Source organism: Rhinatrema bivittatum, chromosome 2, assembly GCF_901001135.1.
Source record: "Rhinatrema bivittatum chromosome 2, aRhiBiv1.1, whole genome shotgun sequence".
Lineage (NCBI taxonomy): Eukaryota > Metazoa > Chordata > Amphibia > Gymnophiona > Rhinatrematidae > Rhinatrema > Rhinatrema bivittatum.
The window spans coordinates 314,514,241-314,540,587 of record NC_042616.1 but is presented as its reverse complement, the minus strand read 5'-3'; positions in this window follow the sequence as shown (position 1 = coordinate 314,540,587).

The following is a 26,347-nucleotide window of genomic DNA, read 5'->3' as shown; positions in this document are numbered from 1 at the left end:
CAGGCCTAGGCCCAGACCAGATGCTATCACCTGTCCTGTTGTGAAGGCCTAGGCCCAATGTTGTGGCCTTGCTCAAACCGAGTCCCCATCACTGAGGCCCAGGCCTAGGCCTGATGCCATGGCCCAGCCTGAAACCAGGCCCTGTCATCAATGACAAGGCCTAGGCCTAGGCCTGATGCCAGGGCCTGGCCCAATGCTGGGCCCCACTGCCGAGGCCTGGCTCTAAGCTCAGGCTTGAGGCTGTGGTCCAACCCAAGGCTAGGTCCTGTTGCAAATGCCCAGGAGTAGGCCTGATGCTGGGCCTGGCCTGAGACCATGTCCCATCATTGAACACCAGGCCTTAGGCCCAGGCCTGACACCAAAGCCTGGCCTGAAGATGGATCCTGTAGCCATGGTCAGGGCTCAGCCTGAGGTCTAGGCCTAGGCCCAGCCCCAGCACAATGCCATTGAACTATATGGTCATACATCAAATTGGCACTGTCCATTCCAGAGGAAGACACAGCAGTGGCATCACTGTAGCACACCCAGGGGCAGACAGTTCCATTTGTTTTTGATGGAGGAATGCCTGGTCCTGGGCCTCCATGCATGGGCCTAGTATCAAGCCTAGGCCTGGGTGACAGGCACAAAATACAGCCTCAGGTCAGACCCCCAACGTCGGGCATTTATTTATTTATTTATTTTAACAATTTATATTCCGCAACTTGCAGCAGCATAGAGTTCAGTGCAGAGAAATGGTAATGAATCCTGGCCTCTGTGATGAAATCCAATCTCGAACCGGGCCCCAGCATCAGGCCTAGATAATAGGACTTAGCCTCAGGCTGGATCCCATTGTTGCACCTGGCCAGGCTTTGGCAAAGGGACCTGAGCTCGTGCCAGGTTCCATCAATGGGCCTGACCCTTAACAACAAGACAGTACCCAGCATCTGGTCTGGGCCTAGGCTCTAGCCTGTTTTTTCTTTTATATTAAAGGTAATAGAACCTATGGTTTGCATTCCCCTTTGACTTCAGTGTAAACCGAAAAAATGAATAAAATGAAAACAAACATTTTTTTTTATTTCAAATGGACCTGATAAATGACTGTGACCTATGAAATGAATGAATGAACCAAAACTAATTTCTTGACTCTATATACTCCTAGTTAATAGATCATAGAATAAATTGTACTCTACAGGTGTTATCTAAAACCATTGTGCCCAATATTCAAAGCTACTTAGCCAGATAAGTAGCACCTTATCCGGCTAAGTGGTGGCTGCTGAATAACTGGCTATATTCAGCAGTTGCCACTTATTTGGATAAGTTTCTTATCAGGGGCTGAGAAAGAAGGGTCAGGGTGTCACTGCTTATCCAGCTAGCTTATCCGGATAAGTGCTGATATTCTGACTTATTGAGTTAAGTTAACCAGATAAGTTAGACCTGCCATAGAACAGGTTTAATTTAGCCAGATATAACTTATCCAGCTAACAATGCCAAAACATGCTGCTGAATATCCCATGTAAATTAGTCAGATAAGTTTTATCTGGTTAACTTACTTAGTCAATTTCTTTTCAATATTGACTAAATTGCACATTCTTAAACTCTAGAATAAATTAGTACCTTTATACTAATTATATTAAAATATTTTAAGAGATACTGTACCTGGCTATTATAATACTTTATTTTCAATCTTTTATATACTGTACACACAGCATAAACTGACTGGAACAGTGTACAAACACATCTCAAAACAATAAAACAATTCATTGAATAACAATAAAATAAAATAAAATAAGATATCATTAAAATATAATAATAACCATAAAACTCTGCTCAACTTAAAACCCTTCCAGAAAAAGCTCAAAAGGAGATTATCATAATAATTCTCCCCAACTATAATTATCAATCCCCCACTGGAAATAACCATGCCTTTACTCTCTTAAAAAAAAACCCAGATAATTATCCTTCAATCTAACTTTCAGTAGGGATGAAGTCTATAGTTCCAAGCCCTTCACTGATATTACTCTTCTTCTGCACCCCACTGTTGTCACTTATTGTATTGTAGGTATTGAAAAAAGAACTCTCTATGATGAGCATAGACTCCTATTAGGATTGTGGAGTAGCATATAGTAACATAGTGATGATGGCAGAAAAGACCCAAATGGTCCTTCCAATCTTCCCAGAAAACTTCTTATGTAGTATATGCCATGCCATGCAGGTTAACCCCATGTTTCTCTTAAGGGTAGTAACTGCCACTCTGTGCAGTTATCCCCAAGCCATATGGACAACCCATAAAAAATGTACTGCTAGCAAACTTTTACTGGGTAATAAGCATTCTTGAAAATTCAGACAGTGTTGCTTGACATGCTTTGTTTATGGATTTGGCCATAGAAGCAATCCTGTGCCTTTTCCCTTATGTCTGTGTATCAGTACCCCGACCATAAAAGTCAGGGCATGTGTTGGTTGTCATCTGAATCCAATTCCTCTTCTCCCTCTCACTGTCAAAGCGGAGAATGATGTTGCAGGTGCGTCTATCAGTTCCCCAGACTGTAAAAGGGGCCCTCTTGGTTGTTGTCTAAATCCAATTCCCCTTTTTCCCCTGCCGTTGAAGCTGAGAGTAATTTTGCAGTTACATGAAAAGCATCAAGGCTTATTGGTTAAGGATATTAACCACCATACCAGCAAGTTACCCCCAAGCATCCTTTTCTTCATGTCCATCCTCTAGCCTGCTGCAGACCTTAGTATCATCCACAAAGAGACAGACTTTACCTTCTATCCCTTCCGCAATCTTGCTCACAAAGATATTGAACTGAACCAACCCAAATACTAATCCCTGTGACACTCTTCTTAAGGTTCTCTCTTCAAAGTAGATTCAGTTTACCACTACACACTGTCTCCTATCAGTCAATCAGTTTGTAATCCATGTCATCACCTTGGCGTTCACTCCCAAGCTTCTCATTTTTATTCACAAGCCTTCTATGCAGGACTGTACCTAAAACTTTGCTGAAATCCAAGTAGATCACATCGAGCATTCTTCCTTGATCCAATTCTCTAGTCACCTAATCAAAAAAATAAATTAGATTTGCTTGACAGGACTTCCCCTGGTGAATCCATGCTGCCTTGGGTCCAGCAACCCACCAGCTTGTAGATACTTCACTATTCTTTTCTTTAATTTTCCCACCACTAAATTAAGCTTAACCAGCTTGTAGTTTCCATTCTCCTCTCTGCTACCACTCTTGTGAACTGGGACCACAACTGCTCTTCTCTAATCCTGAGGAACCATTCCCATTTCCAGGGATCTATTGAGCAGGTCTTTCAGTGGACCCGCCAGCACATTGCAAAGCTCGCTCAGTATCCTGAGATGTATCTCATCCAGCCCCATGACCTTGTCCACTTTCAGTTTGCCTAGCTCTTCCCATACATTCTGTTCTGTAAATGGAGATTTGTCTATCCCATCCCCATCTACTAGCAGTGGTCCTTCTCCAGGGTCTTCTTTTGTGAACATCAAACTGAAGTATTTGTTTAATATTTCTGCCATTTCTTCATCTCTCTCCACACATTGCTCCTTGTCAACTTTCTATTTTACTATACCACTTCTGGCCTTTCTTCTTTCTCTGATATATCTGTAAAATGTTTTGTCACCTTGCTTTATCTCTTTGGCAATCCTTTCTTCCGCTTGAACATTCGCTTTCCTAATATCTTTCTTCATCTCCCTCAATTTCACCAGGTATTCTTGGGGGAAACATGCTCCTTCCCTGGAATAAAAAGTCATTCTGTCTTCCTTTCATTAAAATCAATTTATTACATTCTAACCAATGAACAATGATTTTCAATCCTTCCCTTACCTGTATCATAGACAAATTCACATCTGGCCACATTAACTACATGTCATCTGCATCTAAAAATACTTTAAAATCCAATGAATGAATAAACTGACCTAAAGGCTGTAAAACAAATGTTAAACAATAGAGGTGACAAAGTGGACCCTTGAGGGACTCCACAATAAAACTTGGAATTTGTTGCCAGAGGATGTGGTTAGTGCAGTTAGTATAGCTGTGTTTAAAAAAGGTTTGGATAAGTTTTTGGAGGAGAAGTCCATTACCTGCTATTAATCAAGTTGACTTAGAAAATAGCCACTGCTACTAGCATCAGTAGCATGGGATAGACTTAGTTTTTGGGTACTTGCCAGGTATTTATGGCCTGGATTGGCCACTGTTGGAAACAGGATGTTGGGCTTGATGACCCAGTATGGAATGTTCTTATGTTAATAGAATGAGGAAGAGTCTGAAAAATTCCCCCTCCCCATTGCTGACCTATAAGAAAGAAAAGACTAGATCCATGCAATGCCTGCCCATGCACACCCAAAGATCTTCAACAGGCTAATGATATATCATGGTCAACCAAGTCAAAATACTTCTTGATGATTACTTAAATCACTCAGCTTTTGACCTCATATCTAAGAGTGCACCAAATATATGCTGCAATAGACAGACACTTTCAGTACCATTTGCTCAGCTAATTTTAGACTTAGCCAGAAAAATGATGGGATTTGAAAATTGCCAGATAACTTGGAGATATTTCTGGGCAGAGATAAATTAGCCAGATTTTATTTTGTATGGCTTTATTTGATTTATAATCCACCTTTTTAGGCATTTCAAAGTGGATTACATTCAGGCACTTCTCTATGACAAGAGGGTTCACAATGAAAGTTTGTACCTGAGGCAGTAGAGTGAAGTGACTTGCCTACGGTCACAAGAAGTGGTAGTGGGAATTGAACCCTCGCTTCTCTGGTTTACTCCCACTCCTCTAACCACTAAACTATTGCTGGTCATTAGAGCAGCTGGCTAATTTATCCAACTAACTCTGGTCATGCCTTACAGCGGTCCTAATGTTAGCTGGCTAGCTTTAAGATATCTAGATCTATGCAGCAGCATGGTCGTACTGCTGATTATCTTAGCTAGATTAGCTGGATATGTTTATTTAGCCAACTTTGACTGGATAACAGCTGAAAATGGACTCCATAGTGTTTTCTCTGTCATTTCATAATGTCACAGTAGTGGCACTAATTAGCATCAATTGCAAATTTCTCATGATATTATGTGCCAGTGTTTCTGAAGTATAACATGGTTTAATTAACCCAGAAAGCATTGTTCTCAATGGTAATGACTTCTGATTAACACAATTTACTATGCTACATCAAAAGATTGTAATATAGTGTGTTACTTTGTCAATTTACTCATCTTGCCATTGTTTACTATAAACTCTAAGGTCAAAGCTTAGGATTTTGAGACAGGAATTTGTCATTCTGATTTACTGAAATAGGAATGGGCAATGGGACCAGAAAATGTTTGCTGATATAAAAAGAAAAAAAAAACAAAACAGAACCTTATCACTGAAAAAATCTAACAATAGACTCCATGCAAATGGAGCATGCTAGTCCAGACATTCACAATTTTGTGATATTTAACAAATACTCTGTTTAAACATAAATCAATAGAATATTTAGCAACACTAATTGCATGCAAGGCTTTTGAAAACTGTCATCCAAAAGCCACAGACACCTCTGTGATGCCGCAATAAGCAGGAGCTGCTGAATGGCGATACTGCCCACATCTCAGAGCTCCTGTCAGGCTCTGTAGTTTACATAAATTAAAATCCCTGAAAACATAAAGAAGACTGCATACACCTTGTTAATTTATGTCCATCTATAGGGTATTGACTACCAGAAATATATTACTTTTCAGTCATCGTTTTAAGTGATTAAATCAGAAGCAAGCCAACTGGAATACAAGTACCAATATTAGTATGGTATGATTTTTCTTTTTCACATTTAAATCAAACTAGCAAAGTGAAGATGAAGAATACAAATTAAATTCTAAATCACACAGATGGAATTAAATACTGACAACCAGGTAAACATCTGCAAGTTATTGTTTTTGGGCTGGGTGAAACTAATTTACTATTATAGTAGATTTCCATTTTTCTGGAATGGTCATGTTGTGTTTTGGACATTGAAGCCTGACAACGTGCTTCAATGTTTTTGAAGAGACCATCCGGACTGTTCAATCATTTGCGGTCTAAATGAATGTAAATTGTCTCAGCTTGTATCAACGGTGATGAAAAAAACATATATTCTGTACCATACATGAAATTTTTGATAAGGAACAATAAAGGCTCATATGATCAATCTACTCTGGCTCGACAACGGCCAATGTTTTGCATATAGGTGGAGATATTCAGATGAAGTTATAAAGTTATAAAAGTTATTTTAAAAAGTTATAAAATTAGGTATACATGTGTGCGCGCCGGGTAGCACAAGCACATGTATGCCCACGCGCACCCTTTTAAAATCTACCCCTAAGGGTTTAAATGCAGGTTTGGAATTAAATGTTTTTTTGTCATGTTTTTTGTGTAATTCGTATTTTGACCTGATTAAGCGGTACATGCTAAGAGAATGACATCAGTACGTTTGTTTCCTGTTTGGACAGCCCCACTATTTAATCTGGAACCTAAAAGTTAGACGGTCTCTGTTCCTTGATCGAAGTGATTTGAGACCCGTTCGTCCTGAAGAAGGGCAGCACCATTGCCAACAAAAGATAAGTAAAATGATGTTGATTGTGATGTAAAATCTAATATAGTTGTCTTTATATAGGAATATGAGATAAGTAGCAAGCGGTGATACAGAGGTGTTTATATGGATATCGTATTGAAAACATTGAAAGCTTTGAACATTGACTGATCCTGATGAAGCACCTATATGCAAAACATCGGCCGTTGTTGAGCCAAAGTAGATTGATCATATGAGCCTTTATTTATTTATTTATTTGTTTGTTTGTTTGTTTAAAGTCTTTTCTATACCGTTGCTAAGTTATATATCAACGCAACGTTTTACATGTAGGTACATAAGTAAGTTTGGAATAAGAGTACTATAGTACATTCTAACAGGTGCCCTTAAGTTTTGGTTACATTAAATCATAAAAATACGTACAAATGTTTAGTGATGTAGTTTCTGGCCAGGTGTACCTAGAAGGTACTTTTACAGGTCAAAAAAATCACATTTACTGTGTTATATTATTACATTCATTGTGTACTCAATTTGTTAAAATATTGCAATGCACTTTTATGAGAATAAAAGGCTTGTTTAAAAAGCCATGTCTTTAGACTTCTCTTGAAAGTTTTTGGGTCTCTCTGTAATCTGGTCTCCAAAGGCACTGTGTTCCAGAGTGTGGGCCCTGCTAAAGACAATGCCCTTTCTCTTACCTGGGTTAGTCTCGCTGTCTTGACTGAGGGAATGGTTAAGAGAGCTTTGTTTGCTGAACGAAGGTTCCTGTGTGGTACGTGGAAGTGTTTAGCCAGTCTCTTTTTCATCATGTATTAGTTTATGTATGGTGCATAGTGCTTTGTATTTTATTCTTTGTTCTATCGGTAGCCAGTGAAGTTCGGCCAGAGTTTCAGTTAACTGAAAACCTGGCTGTTCGCTCAAGCATACCGCTGAAGGAGCCTTCTATCAACCAGTACTGATTCTCCCTTACCTCCTCATTACCATCCTACCCGTTTCCCTATCTCCTCCGACACTCCTCGCTCCAGTCCCTACCCTTCCCTTACCCTTACCCTTACCCTTCCCTTACCCTTCCCTTACCCTTACCCTTCCCTTACCCTTCCCTTACCCTCTGTTACCTCCTATGCTCCTGCTATTAAGTTCACTTAGAGAATAGCCACTGCCATTAGCAATGGTTACATGGAATAGACTTAGTTTTTGGGTACTTGCCAGGTTCTTATGGCCTGGATTGGCCACTGTTGGAAACAGGATGCTGGGCTTGATGGACCCTTGGTCTGACCCAGTATGGCATTTTCTTATGTTCTTGCCAGGTTCTTATGGCCTGGATTGGCCACTGTTGGAAACAGGATGCTGGGCTTGATGGACCCTTGGTCTGACCCAGTATGGCATTTTCTTATGTTCTTATGTTCTTATTACCCACATAACAGGAAATGTTATGCTAATAACTGCTTATGATAAACTACGTTGAATTCAGCAACTCCATATTTTCCACATATGTCCAGCTACTTAATCATTTGTTCGCTGTCTATTTTTACATTACTCTCTAGTTTATTCGTTTGAACTTCTTCCTCTCTTCTTACGCCCATGTTTATGCTCCCTGTTTATTGTAACTTTGTCTTCTTCTCTATAGTTGTTAATTGATTTCCCCTTGTTCTATTGTAAGCCGATACGATAAGACTTGGTCTTGAGCATCGGTATATTAAAAGAATTTAAATAAATAAAAATAAATAAAATGGTCTTCTTTTTCCATTAGTATTCTCGCTGCTGTAGAATTTGAAGTGGTCTTATTGTTGTATTTGGGAGTCCTAGAAAAAGTGCATTACAGTAATCGGTACTGGCGAAAACTAGTGCCAGAAGCACTGTTCTGAAATCTGCAGGAGTTAGTAACGGTTTAAGTTTTCTGAAGATCATGAGTTTAGCATAGCCTTCTTTTACTTTTAGCGATATGAGTTGTTTTAGATTAATTTCGGGGTCCATTATTATTCCAAGGTTCCTTACTTTTTCCGCTAGTTCTATTTTCTGGTTGTTTTTGAGTATAATTGGGGTTTGAATGATTTCGATATTTTTTCTTTCTAAAATTTCATATATGGTGCAGAATATATGTTTTTTCATCACCGTTGATACAAGTTGAGATAATTTACATTCATTTAGACCACAAACGATTGAACAGTCTGGACAGCCTCTTCAAAAATATTGAGGCACGTTGTCAGGCTTGCTGATGCGGTATAAAAACTAAAATGAAAATTAATAATAAATAAAATTATTCATAAAAATTCCTTACAAATTATTTGAAAAGTTTTCAGAAAGTTGTTAATTGGCAATTGATTATTAATAGTTTTTCATGATTTCCTTTTTTTGGTATATTGAATTTGTGGTGGAGATCTATTTGGCTCTTTTTTTGTTATATAAAATATAAACAGGACAGAAAGAAGCCTTTGGATTAGGCAGGAGGTATTTTGAAGAGAGTGTTAATAGCATTATAGTATAGCCTGACAACTGAGGTAGGTGTGAAAAGACAGAATGATCTGCTAAGAGATAAGTTCATTGATAGTTTTAGTGATTCATGAAGTCATTGTCTCTGTTTAGACCTAGGTTGATAGTGTTAAGTTTTATAATGAGCTACAATTCAGTAATTTCAACTGGAGTGCTACTATGAAGTTTCTCTGTAGGAGCATCACAACTTTAAGGTTAGATAGAGAATGTCCTGTGAGGTTGAAATGTTCTTCTACTGGTTTCTGAATGTTTCCATTTCTAATGTCAGATTTATGACCATTTATTCTTTTCTTTATAGATTGACCTGTTTGTCCCATGTAGACAGCAGAGGGACATTGCTAGCAGGTGATGGTGTATATTACATTGTAAAAAGAGGAGGTGAATGAGCCCTGGATGTTGTTGGGTCCTGTGATGGTGTTGTCTGGGATAATATGTGGGCAGAGTTAGCGTTTAGGTTTCTAGCAGGGTCTGGTTCCTGAGTTGGTGTACAATTTGTGGTTGCTGGTGAGCATCCGTTTGAGGTTGGGGATGCCGGTAAGCCAGGATAGTTTGCCACCATGCCCTGTGAGCGGGTGGTATCATTGTCCAGAATGGGTTGCAGATCCTCGATGATATGTTTCTGTGGTTTCAATTGGGAGCTATAAATAACAGCCAGAGGAGTTCTGTTATTTTCCTTTTTTGGGATGATCCTATAGCAGGATTTGTCTGGCTCTATTGTTTTGTTTTCTTACTTCACTGGGGGGACAATGCAATAATTTTTGCGGAAAGTGGCGCTGAATTTTCAGCACCCACTTTCTTAACACAAGCATGGCGTCCGCAAGGGGGGCACCATGCAATAGGCAAATTAGGGGATCATGCTAGCAAGGAGGTGCTAGTGTCGCTTGTGCGACCTTAACGCCTCCTTGGTAATGAGACCTCGCGGTGGCTGCCGCGTTATGAAGACTGATGCCGGTAAACTTGGCATCGGTGTTCATAAGCGGCCGTCTGCCAGTAATGAAAATGGACGCTGATAAACTCGGCGTCTGTTTTCATTACTGGCAGACGGCCGCTTATGAACACCGATGCCGAGATTACTGACATCAGTCTTCATAACTCGGCGGTTTGTCGAGGTATTTTGTTTTGTTTTGTTTTTTTTACTGAAGAAGTACAGAAAAGCAGATTTTTCTGCTTTTCTGTACTTCTTTTATATGCACTCAGCTATTAACGCCTGCTCCAGACAGGCATTAATAGCTGAACAATAAATGTGCATCTGAGACACACGTTTATCTTTTTGTATTTGGAGTGCATGAGTAATAGCCTCATTCACATGCATTTGCATGTGATGAGCGCTCTCTCATTCACTCCACTTCAGATGCACGTTAAATAGGCGCTAATCCCCCTATTGCATTAGAGGTTGGATTAGTGTCTATTTAACCTGTGTCCGACTGCGGGTTAGTGAGCACACTGTATTGCATCGGCCCCTGGGTGAGCACTGTAATTCCAAGAATTTCCATTGTAAATTCTCCAGATGGGAGTCCCTCTCTGAAGGGTCAGAACAGATAAAATTGTACCGTAAGGCTTAGCTGTAGACAATAGATCTGGTGATGGGGGGTGGCTAGAAGCTGGAGGCATGTAGGTATCTATGGCAGTCAGTGGGTTTTCGGTATATTGTGGTTTTTAAGTGTTCTTCATGTATTTGGAATGAGGTGTCCAGAAAGTGGACTTTCTGAGTGGATTGTTCTAAATAAAACATTTCTGATAGTTCTACAACTGTTGCTCAGTTGTTGCATCAATGGAATGGCAATCCTAAAGTAGGGCCTAAAAATCTGAGGTCCTAATTAGTTGTTGTTCATTTTTTTTCCAATATTTGCTTCTCAAATAGAAGGGTAATAAATGTGGAGGCCAATATTCAATGGGTAGAGAGCAGATAAGTTAGCTGGATAAACTTATCTGGTTAACTTATACCAGTAGCATAGGTGAGCTGCTGATTATGCCTGGCTATGAGGAAGTTAGCCAGATAACTTAGCTCCTTCCCAAGTATGCCCTGGAATTCCTCCAGGTTATCTGGATAATTATGGGAAATTTGAAACCTGCTGTATGTCTGGCTAAGTCCTGAAATTAGCTGGACGAATGTGCTGAATAGAACCCCATTAGTTATTTACCGGTATAGATTGGCTTAGCTGAAAGTTATCCTCCTCAGAATTCCTAAAAGTACAGGCAGGCTTTCACAGTATATATACGTTTAGCCAAGTTCAAAAGATGCATTCGCACATAAAAGGAGGAAAGATGGTACCCAGGAGATCGCTGCAGACTGGTCGCTATGCTAAGGAGGCATCTGGCAAAGTGTTTGTGCTGATACCATTTGCTTTTAATAAGATTATCTTTTCTAATGCCAAAACACACTAGGGATGTGAATCGTTTTTTGACGATTTAAAATATCGTCCGATATTTTTTAAATCGTCATTAATCGTTAAAGAGTGCTATACAATAGAAATTCCACCGATTTATCGTGAAAAAATCGTTAATCGGGTTAGTGCACACTAACGGGAGTTAGGAGACAACCTAAAAACCCACCCCGACCCTTTAAAACCGCTCCCTTAGACTCCACCACCCTCCCGACCCCTCCAAAAAATGTTTTAAAATTACCTGGTGGTCCAGTGGGCCCCGGGAGCAATCTCCTGCTCTCGGGCCGTTGGCTGCCACTAATAAAAATGGCGCCGATGGCCCTTTGCCCTTACCATGTGACAGGGTAACCGTGCCATTGGCCAGCCCCTGTCACATGGTAGGAGCACTGGATGGCTGGCGCCATCTTTAAAAATGGCTTTGCTTACAATTGGCAGGCTGTTCGGGATTTGTGGTGGTATCTTTCTAGGGGCAGTGGAACACCTTTCTAGTCATGGGATGCAAGCAAGCTAACCTCTGCATCTGCTCCCCAAGCACCCTAGTTGCTAATACTGTGGACCGCAAAACGTTGGTTGGGCCATTGCCATGGTGGCCCACAACATTCGGATCTTTCTAAAAATGTTGTGGATCTCAAGACCAATTTTTCCTCATTTTCCTCATTTCCTCATTTTCCTCATTTCCTCATTTACAAAAAACTGAAGGTACTATTCAGTCTCTTGTACATCCTAATGTCATTTTGACTCAGAAAGTGGGAGAACTGGATGTCCTTAAGCTGCAATAATAAAAGATACTGCACTAATTTCTAGAGTGATTGACACACCAAAGGTATATAAGGAATATTCTTAATTTCCCATGTTTTTCTAGTGTATTTGGGCTGTAGCTATTTAAAAATTATTTGGTAGAATGTTTACATTTCTCTCCTGAGACTATCACCCATAGTTAAGGCAATTTATGTTTCAAAAAATTCTTCTCCTTTAAAAACACTATCTTTTACCCAACAGTTAGAGACATCAACTCTTACTGCGGACTGCAGATTCAAAATGGGCTCTGCTGATATTTCTTGGCCTTGAGCCAGATAAAAATACAATAATGCATCTTTTCTTTCGTGCTTCAGATAAAGAATTTATGGGCACCAGGATAAGACTGTATCCAGATATTTTTCAAACTACCCAGCTTAAGCATAAAACTTTTATGCCAATGCGGATTGCAGTACAACAGAAAGAGACAACCTTTGCCCTTAAATATTCTACAAAGTGTTGTATTTTATGTAAGAATTCACAATATATAGTTTAGAACTCTAAATAATGGACTGGCTTTCTTGCTAAATCTGAAGAATCTCCAATTGTATCATCTATGCCTACAGAACTTAACTCTGTGTCATCAAAAGAAAATGATTGATTTTTCTTAAGGAGCTTTCCTTCTAGTTCTTATTGCTTAGCACTTTTGTAATGGCTTCAGGCCTACAGTCCTAGGAGCTTTTTTTTTTTTTCTCAGTTACTTTTTTCCATAATTCTACAAGTTGGTACTAAATTTTCTTTTGTAGTCTCTTCTTTCATTGTGGAGCTCTGCTCTATTGGAGGATTATTGTTAATTGTGCAATAATTGATCATTTTTGTTTATATTACATTTTTTATGTGAATTGACCTATGTTATATAAAGTGAATAAAGAGAACTTAAAAAAAAAAACAAAAAACAAAGAGGCATTCCCAGGAAGGAGGGGATGATGTTTAACTCAGAGAAGGAAAATAGTGCAAATACGTTGCCATTTTCAAATGTACGTGTGCTGTTTTTACTCCATAACGACTGCACAAAGAAATAACAGGTGCAAAGAATGTGCATCATTGGTACATGCTTTCCTTACAGCTAATTTTCAAAAGATAAGCTTCCTTGGCAGTTTCTCTCTGGAAATGTGCTGCATGGATGGTATGCACGTGCAAAAGTGCATGCATACCTTGCAACTAGTTGGGCTATTCACCAATTATCACCTTAACTTTCCAGGAAGCACAACTGTAACCAACTCACACAGGCAAATTTTCAAAGGAGCTACGCATGTAAATGTAACATACTATTGTAGCAATTTTCAAAAGCCGTTTACTCGAGTTAAGTGCACTGAACGCGGGTAAAACCTATTGACATTTCAATGGCACATATTGTAACAATTTTCAAAAGCCAACTTACGTGGGTAAATTGCATTTACAGATGTAAACTCAAGTTGTTCTGAAAATCAGGTCCTCAATGTCATATGAAAACTCAGATCATCAGATTAGGCCTCCAGAAAGTAAAATGTAGGGCTCCTTTGATATACAGTAGATGATGATGTGAACTGCTTACACTTTCTATCCAGTCCTCCCAGAACTGTGCCCCTCACTTCTCCCCAGTGCCATCTTGTTTCCTGCCTCGTCGTGTATTTATCCTCAGGCTTTTTCATCAGTCAGTTGCCAGAACTTGGTCGACTCGATCCTCGTACTCTGGCTCTGTCCTTGTTTCCTGAATCCAGAAGTCTTCTTCATCTCTGCTTTCTGCCTTCAGCATTCCCTGCTTGACCGCTTTCATGTTCCTGGTTTCCTGGTGTGCTTGATCTTCCTACTCTGTTGCAGACTTCTTTCCCCTTGTTTGTTTCAGGGGCTACCCCTGTTTCTCATGTCTTGCTGGCCACCAGCACCCGAGGGATCAACCCAAGGACAGGAATCAAAATAAAAAAAAAAAGCCCAAAAGTAAATAAATAATTAAATGCAGGAGATTGGGATAAGGCAGAAGACCTTTTTTTTTTTTTTTTAAATCATCAACTGCCTGAATTTGCCTCTCCAGATGTTAGGCCACTTGTTCCTGGGGCAACTTACAGCTGACTGAAGTCACAGTGTGAGGACTATATTCAAAGCTATTTAGCCAGATAATGCACAAACTATGCAGCTAAATGGTGAATTTGGAATATCTTTAAGTTATTACCCAGCAAAGATTTAGCTAAATAAGGAGCATTCTGGGATGGGGTCAAATTAGCTAAATAACTTATCTGGCTGTTATTTGGAGTTAGCCAAATTAGTTATTCAGCTATTTCTAAACATGTCTGAGAGCAAGTCTAAAGTTATCCAGGAACTTTAGCTTAACCAACTATATTCTCAAAGAATAAAACTGTTTTAAGTAGAGCTGCAGCTAAAAAAAAAAAAGGTTGCTGACCTGGTAGCCTCCCTTTCCCTTATACGAGATTCAAATTCACTGCCTCCTCCCCCTCCCCCTCCCCGACACAAACTTGAAATCTAGGGATCCGCCTGGCAGAGCCTGAAGCCCTCCTACCCAAACCATCTTTAAGAAGAAAAATTTAAAGGGCCAGTGCTAGTCTTCCCCACCTATTCCCCCGTAATATGGGTAGCCAGGACCGACGTTTCTGCCCCCGCCAGTCCCTTCACGACAGATAAATAAATACTCAAACAACGGAATGGGATCAAACAAGCTGCAGCTTTATTACCAAACACCCAGGAGCCCCAGCCAGGTAGGGGTAGTAGGGGTAGTAACCACCGCAATAAGCAAGCTACACCCATGCTTATTTGTTTTACCCAGACTATGTTATACAGCCCTTATTGGTTGTTTTTCTTCTCCCCTGCCGTTGAAGCAGGGAGCTATGCTGGATATGCGTGAAGTATCAGTTTTTCTTCTCCCCTGCCGTTGAAGCAGAGAGCTATGCTGGATATGCGTGAAGTATCAGTTTTTCTTCTCCCCTGCCGTTGAAGCAGAGAGCTATGCTGGATATGCGTGAAGTATCAGTTTTTCTTCTCCCCTGCCGTTGAAGCAGAGAGCTATGCTGGATATGTGTGAAGTACCAGTTTTTCTTCTCCCCTGCCATTGAAGCAGAGAGCTATGCTGGAAATGCATCGAAAGTGAAGTATCAGGCACATTTGGTTTGGGGTAGTAACCGCCGTAACAAGCCAGCTACTCCCCGCTTTGTGAGTGCGAACCCTTTTTTCTTCTCCCCTGCCGTTGAAGCAGAGAACTGTGCTGGATATGCATTGAAAGTGAAGTATCAGGCTTATTTGGTTTGGGGTAGTACACGCATAAATATCTTTGAAAATTACCCTTTAATGTACACATAAAAGGGCCAATTTTAAATTTTGCGTGCGCTGCCACGCGTACGTTATAAAATCCGGGGTCAGCACGTGCAAGGGGGTGCACACTTGTGCACCTTGCATGCGCCGAGCCCAAGGGGAGCCCCGATGGCTTTCCCCATTCCCTCCAAGGCCTCTCCAAAATCGGAGCGGCCTTGGAGGGAACTTTTTTTGGATCCCCCCCACCTTTCCCTCCCTTCCCCTATCTAACCCTCCCCCTGGCCCTACCTAAATCCCTCCCCCTACCTTATTTGATGGAGTTACGCATGCCGGCAGGCTGCCGGTGCGCGAACCTCCGGCATGGCCGATGTGCCGGAGGACTTGGGAACGCCCTTGGCCCTGCCCCCAGACCGCCTCCACGCCCCGGCCACAACCCTGTACTGCCGTCACGCCCCCAGCCCTGCCCCCGATCTGCCCATTTTCGAAAGCCCCTGGACATATGCACGTCCTGGGGCTTGTGCGCACCACCAAACCTATGCAAAATAGGCTCGGCGCGCGCATGGGGTAGGTTTTAAGGGGTTATGCGTGTAACCCTTTGCAAATCTACCCCTAAGGAATTAATTATTACTATCATTTCTTCCTTCTCCCATGTCCTTCAACCTTTTGTTTCAGTAACTGACTCAAATGTGCAGCTATTCAGGGTTGGAACATATAGATACCGCAAGCTTAAGAACATGAGAGCATAAGAAATTGCCATGTTGGGTCAGACCAAGGGTCCATCAAGCCCAGCATCCTGTTTCCAACAGTGGCCAATCCAGGCCATAAGAACCTGGCAAGTAGCCAAACACCAAGAAGATCCCATGCTACTGAGACCAGTAATAGCAGAGACCATTGCCTAAGTCAACTTGATTAATAGCAGTTAATGGACTTCTCTTCCAAAAACTTATCCAAACCTTTTTTGAACCCAGCTACACTAACTGCACTAACCACATCCCCTGGCAACAAATTCCAGAGCTTAATTGTGCGTTGAATGAAAAAGAATTTTCTCTGATTAGTCTTAAATGTACTACTTGCTAACTTCATGGAGTGCCCTCTAGCCCTTCTATTATCCGAAAGCTTTCAATAACCATTTCTCCCTCATCAAAAGTTCTTTCTGAAAACTTGCTTTTATTCCTATAGTAGCTTTTTATCTTTTTCTTTTCATTCTGAACGAACTTGCAATTTTGTGGTTACATAAAAAAATGTGCTGAACAATCAAGGGATTTTCTGTAATCTGCATTATTATGCCTTACAGTATGTGATGAGATTTCAACATTTTTCATTGCTCCTCTGGCTCTTGCTTCCACCTATACATCGCACTAATACACACTCAGAACCTCTTCATAATCACTAGCCCGAGCTGCTGCCAGACTTCTCTTGCATTTGGCATGCTGAGGATTGGCTTTTGTTGAGAAAGCCCAAAGCATCTGGTCTTACATGCTTCAGGTTTTGGGGACGGGAAAGAAAAGAAATAATCTACTTTTCTGGTGTAAAAATAAAGCCAATATGATTTTCTCACAGAGACATTGGGAGATTTCCGAAAAGGGATTGAAGTAGTGGCTATAAGCTTGACTTCCAGAGCTCTTTTTTTTATTGTATGTGTATAATGCTTTCATTCTTTAACAGTGTAGCTACTGCACCCATGTGTGGACTTCTGGTCAGGATCCAGGACTGAGAGCTTCAGTGTCACAATTTCAAAATTAATCTTCCCTTTCAGCATTTTCTGAGGCACAAAACTGTGGCGCACAGGTAATTTCAGTCTCTCCCTGCTAGAGCACGCGTCTCAAAAATCAACTGGACTAGGAAATGCGATTAATTATATTTAAGCAGCTGCAGAGAATACAAATAAAACAGCATTATATATTCAGAGACGTGTTAAAACATGAGATCAAAAGTATAATATAAGAAAGAAAGAAAATCTGAGGAAACATTGTATAGATGTGCTACATTAATTGTATAGATGTGCTACATTAATAAAATTAAAGTCAACATTATTAATGCCACACTCTGAAATATATATTTTCAATTCAAAATGTCACAATGAAGTACACAGCATGTTATATATGAGATACATACAGTAGCTACAAGTAAAAGGTGCAAAATTTGAGGAGGATTAAAATACAGTGCCTTGTAAAAGTCTACACACCCTTGGACATCTTTAACATTCTGCTGTTGAAAAAAATACAAATCAAAATGCATTAAAGTAGGAGTTTGTTTCATTAATCTACACAACATGCGCTACATTTTCATTATGAAAGAGCAAGTATAGAAATATTCCAAAAGTAATTCAGCATAAAAAAAAAAACAAAGTCTTGATTGCATAAGTCTTCACACCGCTTAACTCAATAATTGACAGAAGCGCCTTTTATTTATTTACCAGGTTTTCTAGACCGTCATTTAGTAAAAACTTTCACAACGGTTTACATGATTAAGAAAATAAATACATCTTTGAGTATAAAATGATTTTGAGAATACACAGAAATGAAATAAAACAAGTTTTACAATAGAACAAATAGTTAAAATCGAAATAAAATATAGATAAGAACAGCATAAAAGAAAAAGATTAGTAAAATGAGAATTTACCAGTCCTCTTGTACTCCATTCTTCATTTTTAAATCTTCTGGAGATTCCATCTATCAAACAGTTTCATTTAGTTAAGGCACATGAATGGATGGTTGGAGTTGCTGGTTCACTTCTCTGGAATTTTCCTCCAGAGATGCTTAGGAATGAGTCCTCATTAGTTCATTTCTGGAACCAATTAAAGCCTATTTTGTCTGACTGGACTTCTATAACTAACTTCATTATTTGAACCTAATTATTGCTCCCTTGTCTTGAATTGGTAATGGAAATACTGTAATAACTTTCTATTATTATTCTAAACTCAAATCAGTAGCTCAGCAATTTTTATCTTTGCCCTTTACTCAAGCTAGAGGATGGGAATGAAGAAAAGAGTGCATAGGAGTAACTTGCTGGTGTGGTGGTTACTACTATTAACCAATAAGCCTTGATACTGTTAATGCAACTCCATCACTGCTCTCTGCTTCTACGGCAGGGGAAAAAGAGGAAAAAGGGGAATTAGACTCAGAGAACAACCAACATGGACATTGAATTGTACAGTCTAGGAAAACAAATAAGCTAAGCATGGGGGTAGCTTGCTGACGCGGCGGTTACTACTCTTAACCAATAAGCCTGATACTTTGGATGCAACTCCAACATTGCTTTCTACTTCCATGGCAAGAGGTAAAGGGGAATTGGACTCAAACAGCAACTTGGTAGGTGCCCTGGCTTTGACAGTTTGGGAGGCTGGTGGGTGTGGGGGTGACTTGTGTGGCGCAGTAGATGCTGCTGAGGGCTTGATGGGCAGACTGGATGGACCATTCGGTCCTTTTCTGCCATCGTTTCTATGTTCCTATGTCATGTGGTCTGCCCTATTTCTTTTTATCTGTATGAGTATATTAACGTTATATGTTTCATTTTGAAATCTGTTTTACAATTTATTTATGTTGTCTGTCAGCCACCGAGAATTTCTGATTGAATGGCATAACACTTTCTAAACAAATAAAAAAATGACATGAAATTTCTTTTTTACAAACACCCCTATCTTCCACTGATTACCTGCAAGTCATTCAGAAATGGCAACCAGGGAGGAAGTGCTTCGGGTGAGAGACTTTGTCAGGTGCCAATTGCAAGACCCCAGTTATAGCTACATCTAGGAATACCAATATTCTGAGCTCTCTCTCTCTCGTTATACAGGGGAAAGTGTCAGGGATGCCCACTATCTCTACTGCTATTCCTGTTATGTGCGGAGCCTCTTTTGCAGGCTAGACAGTCTAATGCCAAAATAGAAGGCATACAAATGGGTACCTATGAGTTCAAATTTGTGGCATTTGCCAGGGTTATTTTGGTAAGAAGTATTCTTCAGGAAACTATTACCAATAGCCACAAGTAAGAGGTTGGTAAAAGACCTGAGGAAAACGCTGCCATCTCTGTTGGTAGCCATCTTGGAGCAAATAAACACCAGACAATACGGTTTAATGTAAAAACAATTGAAGAGTTGGGGCACATGGAAGCAAAGTTCCTGTTGTGAACCCTGCCCACAGAGCTAATCCCTTCGAGCAGGCACTCACCTTCCCCATGTTGCCTGCCCAGCGTGGCATGGACGCCGCTGAAGTTGGGCCTTCTTGTGCGGCTGGAGCCGCAGGCTCAATTTCCCTGCGGCCTGGAGGCCACCCATTGAGTTTCCTCTTCACTGTGGCCGGAGCTGCGGACTTCCTGTCATCTTCGCGGCACGGAGCCACCGCCATCATCTTCTTGATCTTCGCGGCCAGAGGCCGCAAGCCCCAGCCTGGATTAGCGGCTGGAGCCACCCCCGGGGTTTCCTGCAGCAGCTGGAGCCGCTGCCGTCATCGGGGCCTGCGTTCAGGCCCATCCCTGCTGCCTCTGATGCTACGTCGGTGCAGGACTGCTGTCCACGGTCCTGCACAGCCAGCTTCCTGCCTCTTGACGCACGGCCATGCCTCTCTGCTGAATTTAAAGGGCTCACGGCCGGATATGCCCTGGGCCCCACCTATGGACTATTTCCTGCTATAGCCCTATAAAAGGGCTGGTCTTGCCATTGTTCCTTGCCTTGCATCGGAGTTACTTCACTCTGGAGGCTCCTGCCTGCCAAAGCTCCGTCAGGTCTTCTTCATGGAGCTCCTCATCGTCTCGTCAAGTCTTGATTGCCTGAGGTCCCCATCCAGGTGTCCTGGTGTCTCGTCTTTGGACGTCCCACTTCCTTATGTTCCTGGTTCCTTGATGTCCTGCTCCTGTGTCTTCAGCGCTCCTGAGCCTTCTGGTCCTGTCAGGCCTTGGTCCCTCGGATGATGTCTTTCCCGAGTGTGGAGTGGCCTGCAGGTGGAATTCGTTCCTGTGCTCCTGAGCCTTCTTGTCCTGCCAGCCGTTGTGGAGCTTCAGATGACATCAGCTTCGTCGTCGGAGTCCCACCTCGACTGGATCCTCTCCTGCGCTTGTCCCGCTCTCCGCGTGGTCCGTGACCAGCCTCCTCAGGCTGTGTAGGGCGCACAGTGGGACAGGGTGGTCCGTGACCAGCCCATTGGGTCCGCCTGTGAAGGTGGGCTGAGTAGGGCGCCCTGAGAGACAGTGCCAATATCTTCCTGCCCAGCTTCTCGTCTCGTCTGGATTTCGTCAAGTTCCTCATCTTGTCTCTGATGTCATTGTATCGACCCTGGTCCGTGATGTCTTTGCATCAGCCTTGGTGTCATGTCTTGAACAGCCCTGGTGTCATGTCTTCATGTCAAGGCCTCCATCTGCCCTCATCCTCAGGCCGGCCTGCTGCTCCATGCCGATCCAAGCGGCAGGTCCGAAAGGGCTCTGAACAGTCGGAGGACCATTCCCCTACCAACATCATCTTGTTGTTTGTGCTGTGAGCTTGCAGGCCCAGCAGAGGGTAAGACCGCAGTCACGTCATGCTGGAGTACGACGTCAACCCTCGGTTTGGTCCTGGATTCGTCTAGGGTCGGGCTGAGGCCCAAGGGCGCACTAAAACACCCTGGCTACATAACAGCTCCTGGATTTCAGGACGGCCAAATTCGTTAAAACAGGAAGGACCTAAGAGGGTCTTCGGTGTAAAGGAAGGATGTGGGTGGTATAGAATAACAGTGGGCAAAGTGAAATGGCAGTATTGCTTTAGACATGTTAGTAAAGGTAAGAGCAAAATGATACCAGTATGTTTTGAAAAAGAGGTGGAAACAGGAGTGGCCCAAGAAACCTGAAGAAGGATGGATGTACTCACTTTCCTCAAAAGTGAAATAGGGAGAAGGCTGGCATTTCCATCACATCTATTCATTAAAGAAGTCAATCTCTGAACTTTATGAAACAGTTCAAACTCTGGAGAAGTTGAATGATGTTGCACATGCAATGTCATGCAACTTTACATTTACATTTACATCCCTAGAATGGGTAGATGTAAATTGGTTATTTACACTTTCGGATAATAGAAGGACTAGGGGGCACTCCATGAAGTTAGCAAGTAGCAAATTTAAAACTAATCAGAGAAAATTCTTTTTCACTCAATGCACAATTAAGCTCTGAAATTTGTTTCCAGAGGATGTGGTTAGTACAGTTAGGGGTAGATTTTAAAAGGTGTGCACGGGTGAACATGTGCGCACACTACCCAGCACGCACACATGTACGCCCAATTTTATAACTTGCTTGCGCAGGCACACACAAGTTATAAAATTGGGGGTCGATGCGTGCAAAGGGGTGCACAATTGTGCACCTTGCACACGCCAAGCCGCGCTGCTTTCCCCCATTCCCTACTCCCCCACCCCACCTTCCCTTCCCTTACCTCCCCTGCCATTTCCACCCCTTTAGTAAAGCCCGAGGACTTACACACGTCCCGGAGCTTTATGCACATCGCCGGGCCTTTTGAAAATAGGTCCAGCGCGCGTAAACCTTTGGGTACTTGCCAGGTTCTTGTGGACTGGATTGGCCACTATTGGAAGCAGGATGCTGAGCTTGATGGACCCTTGGTCTGACCCAGTATGGCATTTTCTTATGTTCTTTTCTTTCTTATGTTCTAATCTAGCCCATAGTGTAGCTGGGATTAAAAAAGGTTTGGATAAGTTCTTGGAGAAGTCCATTAACTGCTACTACTGGCATCAGCAGCATGGGATCTTCTTGGTGTTTGGGTACTTGCCAGGTTCTTGTGGCCTGGTTTGTCCACTGTTGGAAACAGGATGCTGGGCTTGATGGACCCTTGCTCTGACCCAGTATGGCAGTTTCTTATGTTCTTGTATTCTTAAGTCCTTAAGCTTCTCATTCAATGAAAAATGCTATTTTCTCTTAACTTATTGATGCCTGTAGATATTTGAATGTTTGTATCATATTTCCCTTTTCTCTCCTTTCTTCTTCAGCTTTTTTTATAATGCAGGCCACACATCATTTCAGTGGCCCTCCTTTGAATTGCTTCCACCTTATCAATGTGCGACCTTTTATAGATCTCAACCCAGTTTTCTTCTAAAGCTTTTGTGTTCCAAAATGCTTGCTCTAACACCATATTTTGTATTATCCAAATAAAGAAGATGACCAGGAGAAAGCATCAAATGCCTCAATGATACCAAATTCACAGCTTGTCAAAGATTTGAAGAATGTTCCGTTTTAGAAACTGGATGTACAAAAGTGGTCACATTTTCAGCCTACAGATATACACTACAGTATCCACACGGCTGATTAGCAAATAAATGCATATCTCCCAAATTAAATAAAAAAGTGAGTAATAATGATCTGACCATTTACATTTCTCAAATTTTTGTCTGTGGAAATACCATTAAAGGAAAGGTTTTTCTTTCAAAACTACATGTAGAGTTGGTACACCCCAATGTCAGTTGATGTGACTTCTTCAGGGAGTTTGAGTTCTTGCATGTGACTCAGTGATTGATTTCCTTATTGTCAAGGGTGGCAATAGATGGGCTTTGAACTGTGAACCTGTTTGGATGAGGAATTGGTTATTCTGCTTCTTGAGCCACTGAGTGGTGTTAGTAAATTCAGGTTTAGGCAACCGAAGAGACTTTGGTCCAAATCTGATGCTAGCACCAGCAACTGCACCCCTGAAAAAAACCAAACAGTTTTCTGGCCTTGAAAGGGGATTGTTGGGAACAGGGAAATATTCTCAGTAACTTGAAGGCTTCCCAACCGTGCTCGGGAACCTGGATTCTTGATGTAAGTTATCTGACTTTCATGCATGCAATCTGACTGGAATTACTGACCTGCCTGTGAGTAGCTGACTTAAAGTCAGTATGTATACTAATCTGACTTGCCTGCTACCTTGAGCTGTACTGGACATATAATTGTTGGACCTGTTCATTTGTCGCCAGTTATAGAGATGTGCACTTCAATTTTTTTTTTTTTCATTTTGGGGAGGTTTCTACTTTTTCATTATGTGTATTGTTTGTTTTGCTTTTTGTCATTCCTTTGAAATGAAATAAACCACAAAATTAACAAACACACATGAAAAAAAACAAACCATAACATGGAGTCTAGAGGTCCAACTTCCTCCAGCAAAAACAAAACAGAACTACAAAAAATCCAAGCCCCGCACCCCATCCCTTTCCGGAGGCATCCTACCCTATCTGAGGATCTTGGTGTGATCCCCAGTCACACCTACCCCATAGTTCCCAATTTCAAAATGGCACCAGCTGGCCCTGAGACTAGTGCCATTTTGTTGTATAGAATAATGGCCATGCAACAAAATGGTGCCGATCTCAGACTGCCAGTGTAATTTTCAAATAGAAGCCCAGTGGGCAGAAGAAACTATAATCTCTCCTGCCTTATTTGGACCTCTGAGCCCTCACTAATGGGGTAAGATGCATCCAGGGAGGGGTGGGGGTGTTGGGAGCAGGTCCGAGGATGGGGGGATTTGGATTTTTTAGCTCCTGCACTTTCCTAGCTGGGATGGGACTGGTCAGGGCTAGTGGTTATTACTTTTGAAAATGAAATGAAAAAATTATTTTTGTTTTTTTATTTAGAATCTCTATACTGCTTGAAAAGCATGTTAAGCAAGTGGTTTTACAACCAAATACATATATAATCTTCAAATAATAAAATATTAACAAAATAAATATTAAACAAAGATAAAATTAGTGTTAACACAATAAATAAAATACTTATTTTCATAAAATAATAGATATACATTAATAATATAAATTAACATAAAATTAACATAAGAACCTCGAAAGATTAAGTAGCTAACAACCAAAGGCCTGAACTTATTATGACGATACCAGGATCTAAAAAATCATATTATCCAATATCCATAAGTCTAATAATAAACTAAATTACAGCCGAATATAAAAATATTCAAAAAAGAGGTCAAAACCTGGCTTTTATGAAGGCATTTAATGATTCCAAATAAGACACTCACATGTCTCTTCCTGTTACTTTATAGTACTTATTCCATGTTATTATAATGCTTTTAAGAACCATTTGGCTGTCCTGAGCCAAAAAAAAAAAAAAAAACCCACCCCGACCCTTTAAATCTCATTATTTAGAATCCCCCACCATCCCGAACCCCCAAAATGTTTCTAAAGTACCTGGTGGTCCAGCAGGGGTCCCGGGAGCGATCTCCCACTCTCGGGCCGTCGGCTGCCAGTAAACAAAATGGTGCCGATGGCCCTTTGCCCTTACCATGTGACAGCAGCTATCGGTGCCATTGGCTAGCCCCTGTCACATGGTAGGAGCAATGGATGGCCGGCGCCATCTTAGCAAACTGGCTAAAAGACAGGAAACAGAGTAGGATTCAATGGACAATTTTCTCAGTGGAAGGGAGTGGACAGTGGAGTGCCTCAGGGATCTGTATTGGGACCCTTACTTTTCAATATATTTATAAATGATATGGAAAGAAATACGACGAGTGAGATAATCAAATTTGCAGATGACACAAAATTGTTCAGAGTAGTTAAATCACAAGCAGATTGTGATAAATTGCAGGAAGACCTTGTGAGACTGGAAAATTGGGCATCCAAATGGCAAATGAAATTTAATGTGGATAAGTGCAAGGTGATGCATATAGGGAAAAATAACCCATGCTATAATTACACAATGTTGGGTTCCATATTAGGTGCTACAACCCAAGAAAGAGATCTAGGTGTCATAGTGGATAACACTTTGAAATCGTTGGTTCAGTGTGCTGCGGCAGTCAAAAAAGCAAACAGAATGTTGGGAATTATTAGAAAGGGAATGGTGAATAAAACGGAAAATGTCATAATGCCTCTGTATCGCTCCATGGTGAGACCGCACCTTGAATACTGTGTACAATTCTGGTCGCCGCATCTCAAAAAAGATATAATTGCGATGGAGAAGGTACAGAGAAGGGCTACCAAAATGATAAGGGGAATGGAACAGCTCCCCTATGAGGAAAGACTAAAGAGGTTAGGACTTTTCAGCTTGGAGAAGAGACGGCTGAGGTAGAGAGTCCATCAAGCTAGGTTGAGAGAACATTGCACAAATCTCACTTTGGGTGAGCTTCCTCACTCCAAAGGTCATCAAATCTTCACAAGAGATCACTGTTCTGTTTGTACGTCGCACTCTAAAGTGGCCCCTAACCCCTACACTAATACCTAAACCTCATCTCAAGTAGCTAGGTGGGCCTCATATAGAGGTATAAATACCTACCTAGTATGAGGGCCTTATAGTGAGTGAGTCTCTCTCTCTCTCTTTCTCTCTCTCCCTCTCTCCTAGCAGCATAAATTACTGAAAAACATATCACACAGCTTAACACAAGTGAAAAAGGTGTAGTTAAAGCTTGGCCAGAAATCCCTCCCCTTTTCCTAATTTGCATCACATCATGCGTTATGGTGATTTTGCATGCGATAAAGGCGTTTTCACATGTGTTAAAGGTGCTTTTTGAATGTGAAAACACCTTAACGCATGCGAGAACGCCATATAGCACTTTGATAAATGACGCCCTTGGTTTGATAAAAATTTATTAGCTTGAGTCTATTCCTTTACATTAGTTGTGGACTAATCTTTTCACCATAAACATTCAAAATGGCAGGTTTGTCTTTTAAGGGTCCATAGACTGGAATGATACCAAGGGTGGAAAGAATGTTAGTGTATTTTGTGTTCAGAAATGAACAACATAGCATTTTTTTAAATTTTATTTTCAAAATGAAATGAAGCAAAGCAGGAAATCTCAATCAAATTTTCCTATTTCTAATTTCATATGAAAGCACATCGCTACCCTATTCCTCCCCAAATGGCACTGACGCCAACTCTGCACCTCAGAGTCTGAGAATTATCCTTGTCTCCATGCCCTATAAACCTTTTCTAGTGAAAATCTGTATACCTATTGCTCATAAATGAT